The 15,022-nt window shown below is 43.5% G+C and overlaps 1 long non-coding RNA gene across 2 annotated transcripts; it reads left to right on the top strand.

Moving 5' to 3' along the window:
* The first annotated feature begins 466 nt into the window (after window positions 1–466).
* Window positions 467–2,413, top strand: LOC103594214. 2 transcript variants are annotated; one of them, XR_550829.1, is made up of 2 exons: window positions 467–548; window positions 2,283–2,413. It is a non-coding gene; the product is annotated as an uncharacterized LOC103594214 (long non-coding RNA). The 2 variants fall into 2 exon arrangements; XR_550830.1 differs by lacking the exon at window positions 467–548 and adding an exon at window positions 2,148–2,186.
* The last annotated feature ends 12,609 nt before the right edge of the window (window positions 2,414–15,022 follow it).

Below are 15,022 nucleotides of genomic sequence, written 5' to 3'. Positions count from 1 at the left end.
ACAAGCGTGGGGAGCCAGGGCCGCGCATGCGCTTCTTGGAGGCCAGCGCCTGGAGGAGGCTGCGACTCTGCCCCAGAGCTCGTCCCAGATCCTCATTACAGGCTGGAGTTTCCTTCCTCTAATGAAGCCACGTGAGTTGGGGGTTTGGGTGGAGGAAATGCTTCACTCCAGGACCTTAAACCATGCTTGGATTTACACCTTCACACAAAACTACAAACCCTTCTCATAGGGGCTGAATACTGTCCTCTTCAAAGCTCATATGGAACATTGATCCCCCGTATGCAATGTTGAAAGGTGGGGCCTTTACGAGGTGAGGCCCTGTGAGGCCCCTGCCCTCACGAATGGATTAATCCATCGATGGGCTGATGGATGAATGGGTTAGCATGGTGTCTAGTGGTGGCTTTATAAGGAGAACACATGAGACCGCTCTTGTCGTTCTCACATGTGATAACCTGCCTTGCCACAGGACTCTGCTTAGAGCCCCCCACAAGAAGAAGGTCCTCACCAGATGTGTCCCCTGGACCTCGGACCTCCCAGCCTCCAGAAGTGTAAGAAATAAATTCTATTTCTTTATAAATTACCCAGTTTCAGGTATTCTGTTATGAGCAACAGAAAATTGACTAATATACCCTTCCTGCAGCCTCTCTCTTTCCTTCACCTGATTCCTACTCTTAACCTCTTTTGGAAGTCTTAGTGTGTTGTTTGCCCTGGGATTAAATTAAGCCCAAACTTCTGATTCTGTCCTTCATTGTTCTGTCATGCTACAGGGGAGGACTTAAATGTCCTAGGCTTGTTTGGGTCCTCCATGTCCTTTCTTGCTGAAAATCATAATTTTAATAATGATAACTGTTTTTTCTTTTAAGTTTGTGCAAATTATTTTATGCTTTGTGCTGTAATCAAAACTATGTGAGACAGACATTATGTTGAGTGAAAAAAGCCAGGCGCTATGTGAATTCATTTATGTGAAGGGTAAAACCAAGCAAAATGAATCAAGGTCAAAATAATGATTCCCTCTGAGGAGGTGGGGTGGGTATTGGTGGGCAAAGGACATGAAGAAACCCTCCGGGATGCTGGACATACTCATATCTGGATTTGAGAGGTGGTTATATGGGTGTATACATTTGTCAACATTCATTGAATTGGACACTTAAAATGTGTGCTTTTTGTTCGTGTTATACCTTAACTTAAAAAAATACATTGTGAGCTAGTTTCTTTCCAATGCAAACTAGTGCTAAAATTTCTCTGTCTTCTGCTGTCCTTTGTACTATTGGCTTTGCTTTGTTGGCAGAAATGTGCTTCTGTCAACTTATTTTTAAGGAACACTGTTAAGTTGCTTTTATAGATTGCCTCCCATCATGATATTATTCCCCCTTAGAACTCATAATCTAGAAGGTAAGCTAAGACTCATACTCAAGTAAGAGTAATGGAGAGTTTCAGTGGGAATTTGGGGGGAATGTGAGAATCTCTGAGGATGAAGGCAAGAACATAAAGAGTGATCTCAGCACACTGAGCCCAATCCAGTGGGAGCATAGGAAGAACAAATTCAAATTCCATGGATCATGGAGGGCTTGGATGCCAAACCACAGTAGACAGTGGGGAACCACTAGAATTTCTTGAGCAGAAGAGGAGCATTAGCAAACCAGTGCTTCCCAAAGAGAGCTATGATGGTGTGTCCCAGATGAAGGTTGTTAGACCAGGTAAGAGGATATTCCAGTAGTCAAAGCAAAAAGTAATATGGCTCAAAATAGTTAAAGAACTAGAGAGGAGGTGATAGATACCATAACTAAAGTGACTGATGGGCATAGAGAGCAAGGAAGAGAAAAAAATAATGAAAAAGAGGAAGCAAAGGCATGGCAGTTGGGAGCATGGGCTCTGGACTGGCCTTGAATCACAGCTCCCTCCACATGCTAGCTGTTGATTTTAGGCAAGTCTCTTAACTGTAGTAACACCAATTCAAAGACAAGAAGATGGAAGCTTTGCCAAGTTTGAGAAGCTCCTTCTTCTTGATAATAAGAATATCTGTTGCATAAGAATAGATGAGGCACATAAGGCACTATCATAATATCGGGACACAGAAGATCCTCAGTGAATGGGTCTTAGTGTAATTATTTTCATTATCATTACCGTTATTCCGGATGGTGTTAAGAATGCAGTCAACAGAGTGAGAGTGAAGGGGTGGGCAAATGGTGAGTTCAGCTTTCTTTTCAGCAGAAACTTTAAGAGCCAACACATGGTTCAACATGGTTTTTGTTTGTTTGTTTTTCCTTCTTCCATGAAACTAGTGATGTCCCAGATAGAGGTCATTCCATTGGCCTGGATCCCAACAAGAAGATGACGTGCAACAGAGCCATAACCTGCCTGTGATTGACATGTAATCTGAATGAGAAATAAACCTGTATGGTTGTAAGATTTAGAAGATGTTTGTTACTGCAGCATAATCCAATCTTTCCTGACTGTTATAGCGGGTGAATGAATTACCCAATATCCCTAATCTGTGATATCAACAAGGTTAAAGCAGGAAACTCCCACAGGTTCCTCCAGAAAGGCTTACAAAGACACAGATCCAATTTTTTCCGTCATAACAACAATCATAGCATCAGACTGTTAGCACACGCCAAGGAGGATAATTTGGGTGGAGTGGAAAGATGCTCTGAACCCAGTATTTTACTGTTAAGGGCAAATTTGCAGAGATTTGGAAAATTGGGTGCTGTGTGGGATAAACATACTGAGCAAGTTTGCAGCTACAACACAGCTGAGCTCAAGGGAACGGGGTTTGATAGTTAGTGTCAGCATAACGAATTAAAAAAAAAAAAAAAAAAAAAAACCCACTCCAGAATATCTGCAAAACACTGTCAAGTTAAAAATTGTGCCTGCGAGTTTTTTTTAAAGCAATTTCCCTAGCCACTATGACTAATATCTCATTTTGTTAATTCAGAAAGAAGATCTTTTTAAAAATACTGTAGCATGTCATTCCGCAGCTTAAACACTTTCAATGACTTCCCATTATCTTGAAAGTCAAGTTGAAACTCTTCAAGTGATGTACAAGGCACTTCATGACTGACTCCTGTTTACCTATCCTGCTTCACATCAGGCTGTTCTCTCCTCCCATCCTTTGATTCCACCACCCAAAGACTGAAAATTCCTAGTAGAAGCCACGCTTACTCTGCCTCTGAGCCTTTTTGCTTGCTGTTCCCTCTGTCTGCAACACTCTTCCAGCCATTGCACTAACAAAGCAGATGCTCCAAATGTTTGAAATACTTTAAGTGTTTAACTTTCCTCAAGAGGGCATTGAACATGAGAAAAATCATGTTTTTTCGAGTTTTCTTGTATTTATTCAGCTGTTTGGTATTGTTTTTCTTTTGAGTCACACGTAGGGCCCATCAAAATCTCCTCCATGCTTATATCTAAGCTAAAGGTCTTAACCTGACCTGGCTTCTGGCACTGTCCCTGGCTAATTTTCTTTATTCTTCAGGTTTTAGGGTAAGTGCAACTTCCCCCAGGAAATCTCCTGTGGCTCTCCTCCCCACCACCCCACATCAAGGTTAATAGCCTTCCTCTAGGTTACCAGAGTCCCCGATACTTCCTCCATGGCAGTAATTTTTGCCTCATTTAAGTGATCCATATCTCTAACTAGAACACAAACTCCCTGAGTGCAGGGATGGCATGGGTCCTGTTCCCCACTGCATTTCCAACAACTAGCCCAGCACTGGCACATGGAAGATGCTCAATAAACATTTCACTGAATGGTGAAACTGAAATGTGCATTTCTGACCCATAGACAGGGTCCCAGTACCTGATCTGGGTATAAATTGATGTGGCTGATTGCACTGGGCAATCGGCATTGATTTGGTTACCAAACAGGCTGTTAAATTCAGAGAGAAGGTATAAGTTGTTTGAAGCAAGCGTTCAACTCTCAGAACCCAAGTCCCAATTTTTTTTTTTGAAGAAAAAAATTTATTGTGGTAAAATATATACATATATATACCATAAAACTTGCCATTTTCACCATTTTTAAGTATACAATCCAGTGGCATGAGGTACATTCACAATGTGTGCAACAACCATCACCATTATCTCTTTCCAAAACTTTTTTGTTACTCCAGGTAGAAACTCAGTACCCATTAAGAAATTTCCCCTCCCTCCAGCCCCTGATAACCTCTAATCTACTTTCTGTCTCCATGGATTTATCACTTCTGTATATTTCATATACATGTCATCATACAATATATGGTTTTTGTGACTGGCTTCTTTCACTTAGCATAATTTTTCAAGGTTCATCCACACTGCAATGTACTTCATTCCTTTTTATGGCTGAATAATATTCCATTGTATGGATAGACCCCATTCTTTTTATTTACTTGGGTTGTTTCCACCTTTTGGCTATTGTGAATAATGCTGCAATGAACATTGGCATACAAGTATCTGGTTGAGTCCCTGTTTTCAGGGGTTTTTTGATATATACACAGGAGTGGAACTACTGGGTCATATAGCAATTCTATGTTTCCTATCCCCCTATTTTCAAGTGGCAATAATATTGTTTGCAGAGCCCTATGTGCCAGGTACTATGCTGGGCCCTTTATCTACAACAGCTCATCGGAGCCTCTAGCAACTCTCTGTGGAATATGCATTTACCTCCATTTTCCAGGTGGAGAAACTGAGGCCTAAGTAGGTTCTGCAATTTGCACCAAATTACACACCTATGAAGTCACAAAGCAGGTATTTGAACTCTCGTGTCTCTGCTCTTAACCAGTAAAGGCAGCCTTCCTCCCGAATCACAGTGTGGTGGTGGGAAGAGGGGGGCACAGGAGGGAGGCAGATGAAACCCTCTTCCTGAGAGTGCTGTTCATTCCACAGTTATTGAGATTAAGTGAAAATTCTTTTTTGGTAGTCCCAGAACTTAAATTCATTTGAAGGTTTAATACTATTTTGATATAAACATCACTATTTGACTATTTTATATAAGGGAGCAGGAGGCTGGAGCAAAAAGAAGAAAATGTTAAAAACAAAAAACCACCAAACCTGCAGTTCCGTCTACTCAGAAGCTATGACTATTAACACCTTGGTGCTAGTGATTCTTCCAAGCCTTCTGCCACATACCAGCCAGCCGCCAAAAAAAAAATTATGTAGTCAAACCTTATTCTGTGCACATGCAAATATAGCGTGATTATCTTTTTAAATGAGATCATACAGAGTATACAATTTCTTAACATCTTTTTCACTTAATATATTGCAACTATATTCCATGTTAATAAATATATTTCTCCAACATACTTTTATGAATATGTAGTATTTCGTTCATCCACTCAGCAAATATTTACTGGATGCCTAACATTGTATCTGAGATTGTATTTAACTGAGCCTCTATTATTGTATATTGTTTCTTCCCAACTTCTTACTAGGATAAAGAGGACTATATTAAATATCCTCATAGCTAAATCTTTGAGCTTGTCCTCTGATTATTTTCTGGAAATAAATTCCTAGAAGTAGAATTGTTTGGTCCAAGTAAAACACTTTTCAGGCTTTTGATACTCTCTTAACCAGCCAGGCATATTTGGTTGTGAGGACAGACACTTATATGAACTAGCTCAAGTTCAAGGGTTTGTTAAAAAGACATGGACCTTAGGAAGGGTGAAAGCAGGGCAACTTCAGGGTTCTCAGCAGCTGAAGATCACAAACACTCAGTTTAGTGCTCCCATTGACATGACTTCGCTATCAACTTAGTCTTTGTTTCAACTTTATTCAAATTCTCAAGACAGAGAGAGTCTGGTTGGTATAGCCTCAGCCTATGGAACTGACTCCCCTGAGTCCGACCATGGTAGGAGCAGGGAGACCACCTGGAACTGATAACCTTCTAACACATGAAGTGGATCATAATAGTGGTTTGAGACTAAAAATATGTCAGAAGAGAAAAAACAGCCTCCTTTTCCTTTGAAAATAGATCACCATTCTCAGAACATAGATAATCAGAACTCTTTTGGTTGTAAGTGACAGAGGCCCAATTCAAACCAGCCTAAGCATGAGGATCTTTATTGCCACATGTGACTGGGAAGTTCAGGGGTAGATCTGTTATCAAACACAGCTACACCCAAGAGGCCAAAGTGTCACCAGGACTGCCCCCACCCCCACCCCACCCACTGTGCTATCTTGCTGTCTTCTGCAGTGGAGTCATTCACAGGCTGACTCTCTCCAGGGTAAGGTATGATGGCCACCAACAGCTCCTGACATTTCCTACCACCTTGGCAGCCCTGACAGGAAGAGGATGCTCTTCCCTGCAAAAGTCTCGGGGATTCGCTCCTATTGGGCCAACACCACTGAACCAATCACCATGGCCATGGTCTGATTGGTCAGGCTGAGTCCTGGGCCGGCCCTTGAGGCTGGGCAGTGGGGTCAGCCCCATCTGAACCACATGGACAGAGGGTAGGAGAGGGGTGACTCCCAGAAAGAAACTCAGAGAGCTTTTGCCAAAAGAAGGGAAATGGATGCCAAGCAGAGAACACCAAGTATCACCACAGAAATATAGTAGTTTTTTTTTCTTTTTCCAATAGAGGGGATGGATCATATTCAGCCATTCTGATTTTCTTTTCTTATTTCACCCAATGACAAATAGGAGGTTTTGTGACTTTGTTGAAAGAAGCTGTCTTGGTAGAACTTTCTGGAATGATGGAAGTGTTCTATATCTGTGCTATCCAGTATGGGTACCACTAGACTATTAAATAGCACAGTGTTGCTACTGAGTGTTTGAAATGTGGCTAGTGGGACCGAGAAACTGAATTTTTCCTTTGAATTTATTTATTTATTTATTTAATTTTTTAAAAAGATGACCGGTAAGGGGGGATCATAACTCTTGACTTGGTGTTGTCAGCACCACGCTCAGCCAGTGAGCAAACCAACCACCCCTATATAGGATCCGAACCCATGGCTTTGGTGTTATCAGCACCACACTCTCCTGAGTGAGCCACGGGCCAGCCCTCATTTGAATTCATTTAAATTTAAATAGCCACATGAGGCTGGTGGCCACTGTATCAGACAACACAGAATGAAAACCTGCTAAGTTTTTCTGTTAGCATTGTACAGAAATGTGAGATCTTCAGTGCCTCTGGACTCCAGTAAAAGAAACTCTTGCCCTTATCTTCTGGCAGAAAAACTTTCTGAACCTCAGGGAGTTTTTCCATGAGAGCCATGGGAGGTCTGCGCTATATCCAGGGGTCAGCACTGAATGTGGTGACTTGTAATGAAATAACTGAAACATCATTGTGACTGTAGAATCAAGGGTCTCCGCTTCTTATCTCCAAAGTGCCTGTGTTTTACATGAAAAAGCGTTTCTAATTAATGGGCCAGCCCCTCTTGAGTTTGATAAAAACAGTGGAGAAAAGGATTTGATTAACCCACGATCTTTTCAATTTGGCATGTTCTGCATGAGTGAAGCGTGTTTTCTGCAACCAAGCCAAGCTGGGCTCGTCCTGGTTTACCGTGATAACATTCTTCCCTTTGTGCAGATTTCCTTCCAGGGGAGGTTGGTATGAAGAGATTCTCAGAGGTAATCGCAAGCAAAGCCTGCAAGGGTAATCTGGATTCTCTTGCAGACAGTGGCCCACCCAAGAAAGGAAAAGATGACAAAGGCTTTTATTGCTCCCAATTAAAATAGTTCGTCCAGACTTGAGACTGAGGGCGAGAGGTTTGGGCTAAGCAGCGGTGGGAGGAACCACGGAGAAGGGTGCACCAGTGGGGCACTCCAAGTCAAAAGGGCAGGGACTGAGATGGGGATATAAGGGGACATTCCTTGTAACAATTGCCCAGTGCAATAACCTGGTGTCTGCTGGCTCTTCTATCTGGCTTGTGGCCAAAGAAGCCCTTTGCTGCCTGGGGACAAAGCAGGTCACAGAGTGGTGTGTTGGCTGATTTTATTCTTCTCTTTGTTGTTGCAGAGATGAGAAACTTCTTTCTCCTTCTGCCTGCTTAGAGGAAAAAGCTAGGTGGCGGATAACGTCTCTCTACATGGGTGTGGTGGCAGCTCACCCATTGAGAGGTGGGGTCTCCCTGTGCTGTCCACTCAGATTAGGATGGGCTGATGACTACCACCATGTGCTGGAGACACCACATGTTGGAGCTTCAGTAGCGGAACACCAGCCAATCCCAGCCTTCCCGGCATCCTCAGCAAGTCTGAGAGTGAACCCTCCAGACCAACCCACTCACTAGCTGAATACTCCTGAGCAATCTCCATCAACACCATGTAGTACAGAAGAATCACCTAGCTAAGCCCTGCTAAACTGCTGGCCCACAAAATCGTGTGATATAAAACGGTGGTTGCTTTATTCAGCCACTATGTTTTGGGATTGTTTCTCACAGAGGGAGAAGATACCTGGAACAATGGGAAAATAATGTAGAGGGGTTCTTTTGTTTATCAGTAAGCTCCTGACACCGTCCACAAAGGCTGGGCCAGGGAAGACTTTGAATATGGTAACTGGATATGTAACACAGTTCCTCAAGTGACACATCGTTCCTACTTGAATTTCAAGATGTTTTGACTTTATAAATGTCAGGTTGATGGACAACAACGTTCAGACTTGGGGCTGGGAGATGGATTGGGGCTGCCAAGTTGACAATCTCAGCACTCAATGTGAGTGTAACGCCCAGTGTTGTGCCATGTGGCAGCTCTGGGTGACATCATGGAAAATGTGTGGACTGCTGTCATACTTCCTGGGTTGCAATCTTGGTTAGAACTGCTGTACTGTGTGACCCAGAGCAGGTGACTTAACTGATCTTAGCCTCAGTTTTCTCAGCTGTACGATGGGCATTATGATAATGCCTACTTCACTGAATTGCTATGAGGGTTAAATAAAAGAATTTATGCAGAAGGCATTTGTCACCTCTTTTGTCATCTAGCACTTCCTTTCTAAATTTTGGGACTTCCTGGCTGTATCAGTCATGGGGCTGGTAAGGCAGAATCTTCATCCCTCTTTTGAAATTAGAAGCCAAGCATCTCCTCTCCTAGTCTCCCTGGTGTATTAGTTCATTTCTGTTGCTTATAACAAAATACTTGGAACTGGGTAATTTTAAGAAAACAGAATTTATTGCTTACAGTTTCGGAGACTGGGAAGTCCTGAATCCAGGGAACACATCTGGTGAGGGGCTTAGTGGTGGCAACAGTGACCCAGGGGTCTCACATGGCAGAAATGGCAGGGCAGAGAGAAACTAACCTCTCATGTGCTCTTCTTTTAAAGCCCCCAGAACCATGCCCCTGACCACCATTTTTAACTCATTTGCTACAGCATGGTCTCACCTTTCAATTACCATAATAGGATTTCCCATCCTCAACGGTTACGGTGGGAATTAAGTTTTGGGGAGACATTCAAACCAAGGCACCTGGGCTCAGCCAATAGGGTGCTCTGGTCTTAGACTTTGAACTGGAAGCTAAGTTCAAAGAAACCAGGATGGGGAAGAATCTTTTCTGGGGATCTCAGTTATGGCAACTATGCCCCGCTCCCAAGGTAAGCAGCAGCCAGCAATGCCAAGGTCATTGGTGCCGGATGCCTGTGGTCAGTGGCTGGAGCAGGGAGCCTTCACCAGGCTGGCCATGAGGTGTGATTTTGGCTATGCGTAGTCTCCCTTTTCTCCTTCCCATTTTCTGAGACTCTTTCTCCTTCCTGGGGAATCTGTGGCTACTTCATGAACTTCCATTAATTCCTCATCTGCTTAAGTCAGCCCCAATGGGTGTCTGTTGCTTGCAGATAAAAACCCTGATGGATTCTCTGTATGCAGAATATCTAGCGCTTTGCTGGGCACAGAGAAGGGCCTCAGGAAAGATCCCAATGCCAGCTGTCACCCTTCTGTATGAGAAAACATTCTCACAACACTTCTAAACCACATCAAACTGAGGATTGTACAGGCAGGAGTAAGAACAATATGAGAGTAAGTTTTTACCAAGTATAATACTAACCACTTAGTGGGTTCGCATAGTTACTTTTTACCTAATTTGAATTCAAGCTGCAAATATACCTGTTATGGGTTGAATTATATCCCCCCCCAAAAAAAGATATCTTGGAATCTTAATCCCCAGTACAGTTCAGAAAGTGAGCTCATTTAGAAATAGGGTCTTTACAGAGGAAATCAAGTTAAAATTAGGTCATTAAGGTGGGCCCTAGTCCTACGTGACTGATGTCCTTATAAAAAGAGGAAATTTAGACACAGAGACAGACCCACAGGGAGAAGGCCTTGTGAAGATGGAGACAGAGATCAGGGTGATGCTCCTATAAGCCAAGGAACACCAAGAACTGCTGGCAACAACCAGAAGGCGGGGAAGCGGCATGAAACAGATTCTCCCTCACAGCCTCAGAAGGAACCAACCCTGCCAACACTCTGATCTGAGATTTCTGGCCTCCAGAACTGTGGGACAGACATTTCTGTTGTTTAAGTCACCCAATTTGTGGTACTTTGTTATAGCAGCCCTAGCAAACGAATACAGGACCCTTCTTCAATCTTATTTTGTTGTTGTTGGGGGTTTTTTGGTCTTTTTTTCCCAAGATTTTATTATAGAAAATTCCAAACACACAGAAAAGTAGAAAGACTTGTGAGTACCTATGTACCCACCTCCTACATTCTACAAGTAACATTTTGTCATAATTGTTTTATTGCATGGCTATCAAGCTCTCAATCCTTCTATCCATCTATCAATCCATCTTTTTTTTTTTTTTCATTTCAAAGTAAGTTGCAGACATCATATTCTTCATTCTTAAACAGTTCAACTGTGTGTCACTAACTACAGTTTAATATTTGTTTTCTTTTTTTTAGGTGAAATTGAAATAAGCAGGGTCTTCCACCAAGTCACTGCTGGAAGCATCCCGAGCTCACAAGCCAGAGCAGTGGAGGGCTGAGGGCCTCAGCCATGCCCCCCTGACATCTGTAACCAGCCCAGCAACAACAAAGCTGTCACTGGAAGCCCCTTGGTCTCCCCTACCAGAATGAGGGGGGTGCCACAGGCCTCAACCATGCCCTCCCTCCTTTCTCCTCTTCCCACCCTATTTTCCTCCCCCTTTCCTCTCCCCCTCCCTCCCAACAGCTCCACAACATCTTAGAATGTAAAAAAATAATAATATTAATAAATTTTTAAAAAGAAATATGAAGGGTCTTCAAAAAGCTCATGGAAGGGGCTGCCTGGAAAGCTCAGTTGGTTAGAGCATGATGTAATAACACCAAGGTCAAGGGCTTGGACCTGACCAGCCAGCTGCCAAAAAAAAAAAAAAAAAGTTCATGGAAGGATTCATGTTTTCTTTTTTTTTTTTTTTTTTGTCTTTTTCGTGGCCAGTAAGGGGATCGCAACCCTTGGTGCAGTGTCGCCTGCACCGCGCTCAGCCAGTGAGCGCACCGGCCATTCCTATATAGGATCCGAACCCTCAGCGGGAGCGTCACTGCGCTCCCAGTGCCACACTCTCCCGAGTGCGCCACGGGCTCGGCCCCCATGTTATCTTTTAATTCAATTTTTAAACCAACTTTTTGGTATATCCTTGTACAGTGAAATGCACAAATCTTTCATATGTGATTGCATGAGTTTTTGGCAAATATCTAAATTGTGTAACCCAAACTCCTGTTGAAGGTTCATCACCAAAATCCAGAAAGTTCCCTCATGCCCCTTCCCAGTCAATACCTGTCCCTGTTCTCCCAAGAGGGCGCTGCTGTCCTAATTTTTTTCACCATAGGTTAGTTTAGTCTATTCTAGAACTTTATACAGAGGGAATCATGCAGCGTGTAGTCTTTTGGGTAGGGCTTCTTTCACCCAATATAATATTTCTTATTCATTCTTATTTTAAGAAAACTATAAGACTTGATTCAAAATGTTTACCACCTTGCTGAAAAGGATGAGTAATAAATAAACAAAATGATAAATAGCAGTATGTAACCCACCTGCTCAGTGCCAGGCACTATGTCAGGTGCTTGGGATCCAATGTTGAATAAAGCATGGCCCTGCCCGCAAGAAGTGTGTAGGTGTGATGGCCAGAAGAAAAGGAAAGAGTCAGAACAATTCTGACTAATAAAAATAAGAACAGAGGAATGGAGCAAAGGAGTGAAAGTTTCTCAGACTTGGTACCAGTAGTATTATCATTTATTCAATATTTTTCTTTAAACTCATGTATTAGTCTGTTTTGCATTGCTATAACAGAAATACCTGAGACTGGGTAATTTGTAAAGAACTGAGGTTTATTTGGCTTACGATTCTGGGACAGCAGCATCTGGCATGTGCCTCAGGCTGCTTCTACTCATGGTGGAAAGTGGCAGGCAGCTGGTGGGTACAAGCAGATCACGTGGCAAGAGGAAGCGAGAGAGAGAGAGGAGGTGCCAGGATCTTTTAAACAACCAGCTCTCCTGGGAACTAACAGAGTGAGAACTCACTCATTACTCCCCCTCCTAGGGAGAGCATTTTAATCCATTCAGGAGGGATCTGCCCCCATGACTCAATCAGTCTCCAACATTGCCACATTGAGGATCAAATTTCTGCATGAGTTTTGTGGGGGCAACACATCCAAACTCTATCAACCCATTTCTTTTATTTTACTGATTTTTTTCTGAAGTCATGGTACTCTTACTAATTTTGGTCAGGAAAGCAATGGGCTCCACTAAAAATGCCTTCTCAGACTCCCATGTAGCTAGAAGTGGTCAGGGAATGTAGTTTTGGTCAGTGAAATGTAAACAGAAGTGTGTTGGGTAGAGTTCCCAGGAGATTCTTTGTTTTCCTGATTAAAAAATTAGTGATGGCAGCAGCGGAGGTGGTGGAGGACAGACTCAGATGGTACAGGCTTTCCCCTCCCTTCGTCCCTTCTTCCTGCTTGTAATGAGGATGCAATGCCTGGAGGCAGAGCAGCCAGCTCGAGGCCACAAGGATAAAAGCCTCATGCTAGGAATGAAAGCCGGAAGCAAGGAGTCTGGGTCTTTGACAACATCCTTTGATAGCTGCACCTTGTACTGTTGATAGCCTTGTACTTGGATAGCCTTGTACTGTTGATGTCTGAAAATTCTGTTAATTGAAAACATTTAATCCCCTACAATAAGTAGAGATGCTACTTGTTGAAGTTACAGTTGGTTGAGTTTTCGGTTATTTGAAGCCAATCATATCCCTCACTAATATATTAGTGTTTGATAGGCTGCTTATATTTTTTTCTAGTTTAATTCAAATAAATATACAATTATTCAAATAAAATTACTTCTGGGTACCATCTGAAATTGACTCAAAAAGCAGTGGAGTGTCACACTTTTAGAAATTCTGACCTAGTAGGGTCCTTACTTTGGTTGAGCATTTCAGAATCCACTAAGATTTTCCTCCATCATCCTTTTATTTAATCTTCACTACAATTCCACGAAGTAGACGAGGTAGGTATTATTGCCCACTTGTTACGGAGAAGGAAATGAATGGGGATGAGAGGTATTAAGTGACTTGCCAAAAATCTTACAGCTGGTGCATGGGGAAGTCAGGAGAACCTCAACAAATGTTTATTAAGCACCTACTATGTGCCCACCATTGTGGTTACAATGAGGCATAAGACAGACAAACAAACACAATCTCTGCCCTCAGGGAGTAAAAGGGAAACAGAAAATTAAACAAGTGGCAGCAACCAAATGTGATCGATGCTATGATAGAGGAAATCTAGTGATCCGAGGAACCATGGAAGAGGGTCTCTATCTTAGTTTCAGTTTCCCAAAAGGAAACCTTGAGGCAAGAATTTGAGAGCAAATAGATTAGGGGGAGGTGATCTCAGAAGTGTTGGTAGAAGAGTGAGGAAGTTAAATACATATCAACGGGTGTGTTTAATAAGCAGGCTTTATGCGTGGGCAACTGGGGTCAGCCACCCTGGGGACCCTCCAGGAAACTGTGTAGAATACATCTCAGAGTTTCCTAACCAGGGCTGAGAAGCTGGGGTGTTTATCTACCATCTCTCCTCCCTTGGTTGAGATTTGCTCCTGCGGGGAAGGGGGGTCAACTCCCTGGCACTCTGACTGTCCCTTGGCAAGAGCCAAGGGAGCCCTGGCATCTAAAAAAAAAAAAAGAAAGAAAGAAAGAAAGAAAAAGTCCGCAGGCAGGCAGATGGCAGAAACCCTTGGCTTGAACCAAAACTGTGCATGGATGACTCTGGTGTGGGCAGAGGAGATACGGGGTCCCAACATGACTGCCACAGGTTCCTGATCTAGTGAGGAAGGGTCAGGAAAAGCTTCCTAAGGAAGTGAGGCAAAATCTAACTTCTTTTGCCACCTAAGGCTATAATCCGACAAGGAGACAGTCTGTAAGAAAGGCTGACTCCATGTGTAAAATGCCTAAACACACAGAGATTTAACCTGCTGGCTCATCCACGAGGCTGATCTGGGTTGAACCAAAATGTGCGGTGAGGACCGATGCGGAGGCCAGATCAGAACACATCTCCTTCCAGGAGCCTCCTCGGGAGCCCGGCCTCCCGGCAGGGCCCAGGGAGCCAGCAGCCCGTCTCCCACTTCGCCCGGGCTTCCTGCGGTGCGCGCTTCTGCCTTTGCTGACAGGCCGAATGTTCTCCCCCAAATTATTTCTGAGTTCTCCTGGCAGCCGATCTGCCTCCCCCGACGCCCCTCCCCACTCCCGTTGGCAGCTCTGTGTTATAAAATAAGAGGCTCGGGATTATGTCTGTCTGACAACTGAAGAATGAGCAACGGAGCAGATGCAGAGTCTTACCAACGCCGTGAATTATACATGGCCATCTGCAGCCGAGAGCCGTCCAGGATTTCCACCCCAACCGCGGCGTTCCATATGGAGTCATATGTTTTTAGTATCGGAGCCATGCTGTCAACGTCCAGCAATCCGTCATGTGGCACATGTGTGATGCAAGCGCCCAAATAAATGTTATCTCAGGCCCAGGAGTTCTGAGCAGGGGAGCGTGGGGGCTCCGGCAGGCCTGGCTTCTCAGAAGGACGGCGGCTGTGTCGTTTTCCAAAAATTTCACAGTTATTAATTTTTTTGTGTTTTTAGCCACTTGGAAGGCAGACCTCACACCCTCCGCCTCACAAATGC

This window comes from Galeopterus variegatus, unplaced genomic scaffold, assembly GCF_000696425.1.
Source record: "Galeopterus variegatus unplaced genomic scaffold, G_variegatus-3.0.2 Scaffold1506, whole genome shotgun sequence".
Taxonomy (NCBI): domain Eukaryota; kingdom Metazoa; phylum Chordata; class Mammalia; order Dermoptera; family Cynocephalidae; genus Galeopterus; species Galeopterus variegatus.
Note: the sequence above shows the minus strand (reverse complement) of the source record. Positions and strands in the feature narration are given on the sequence as shown.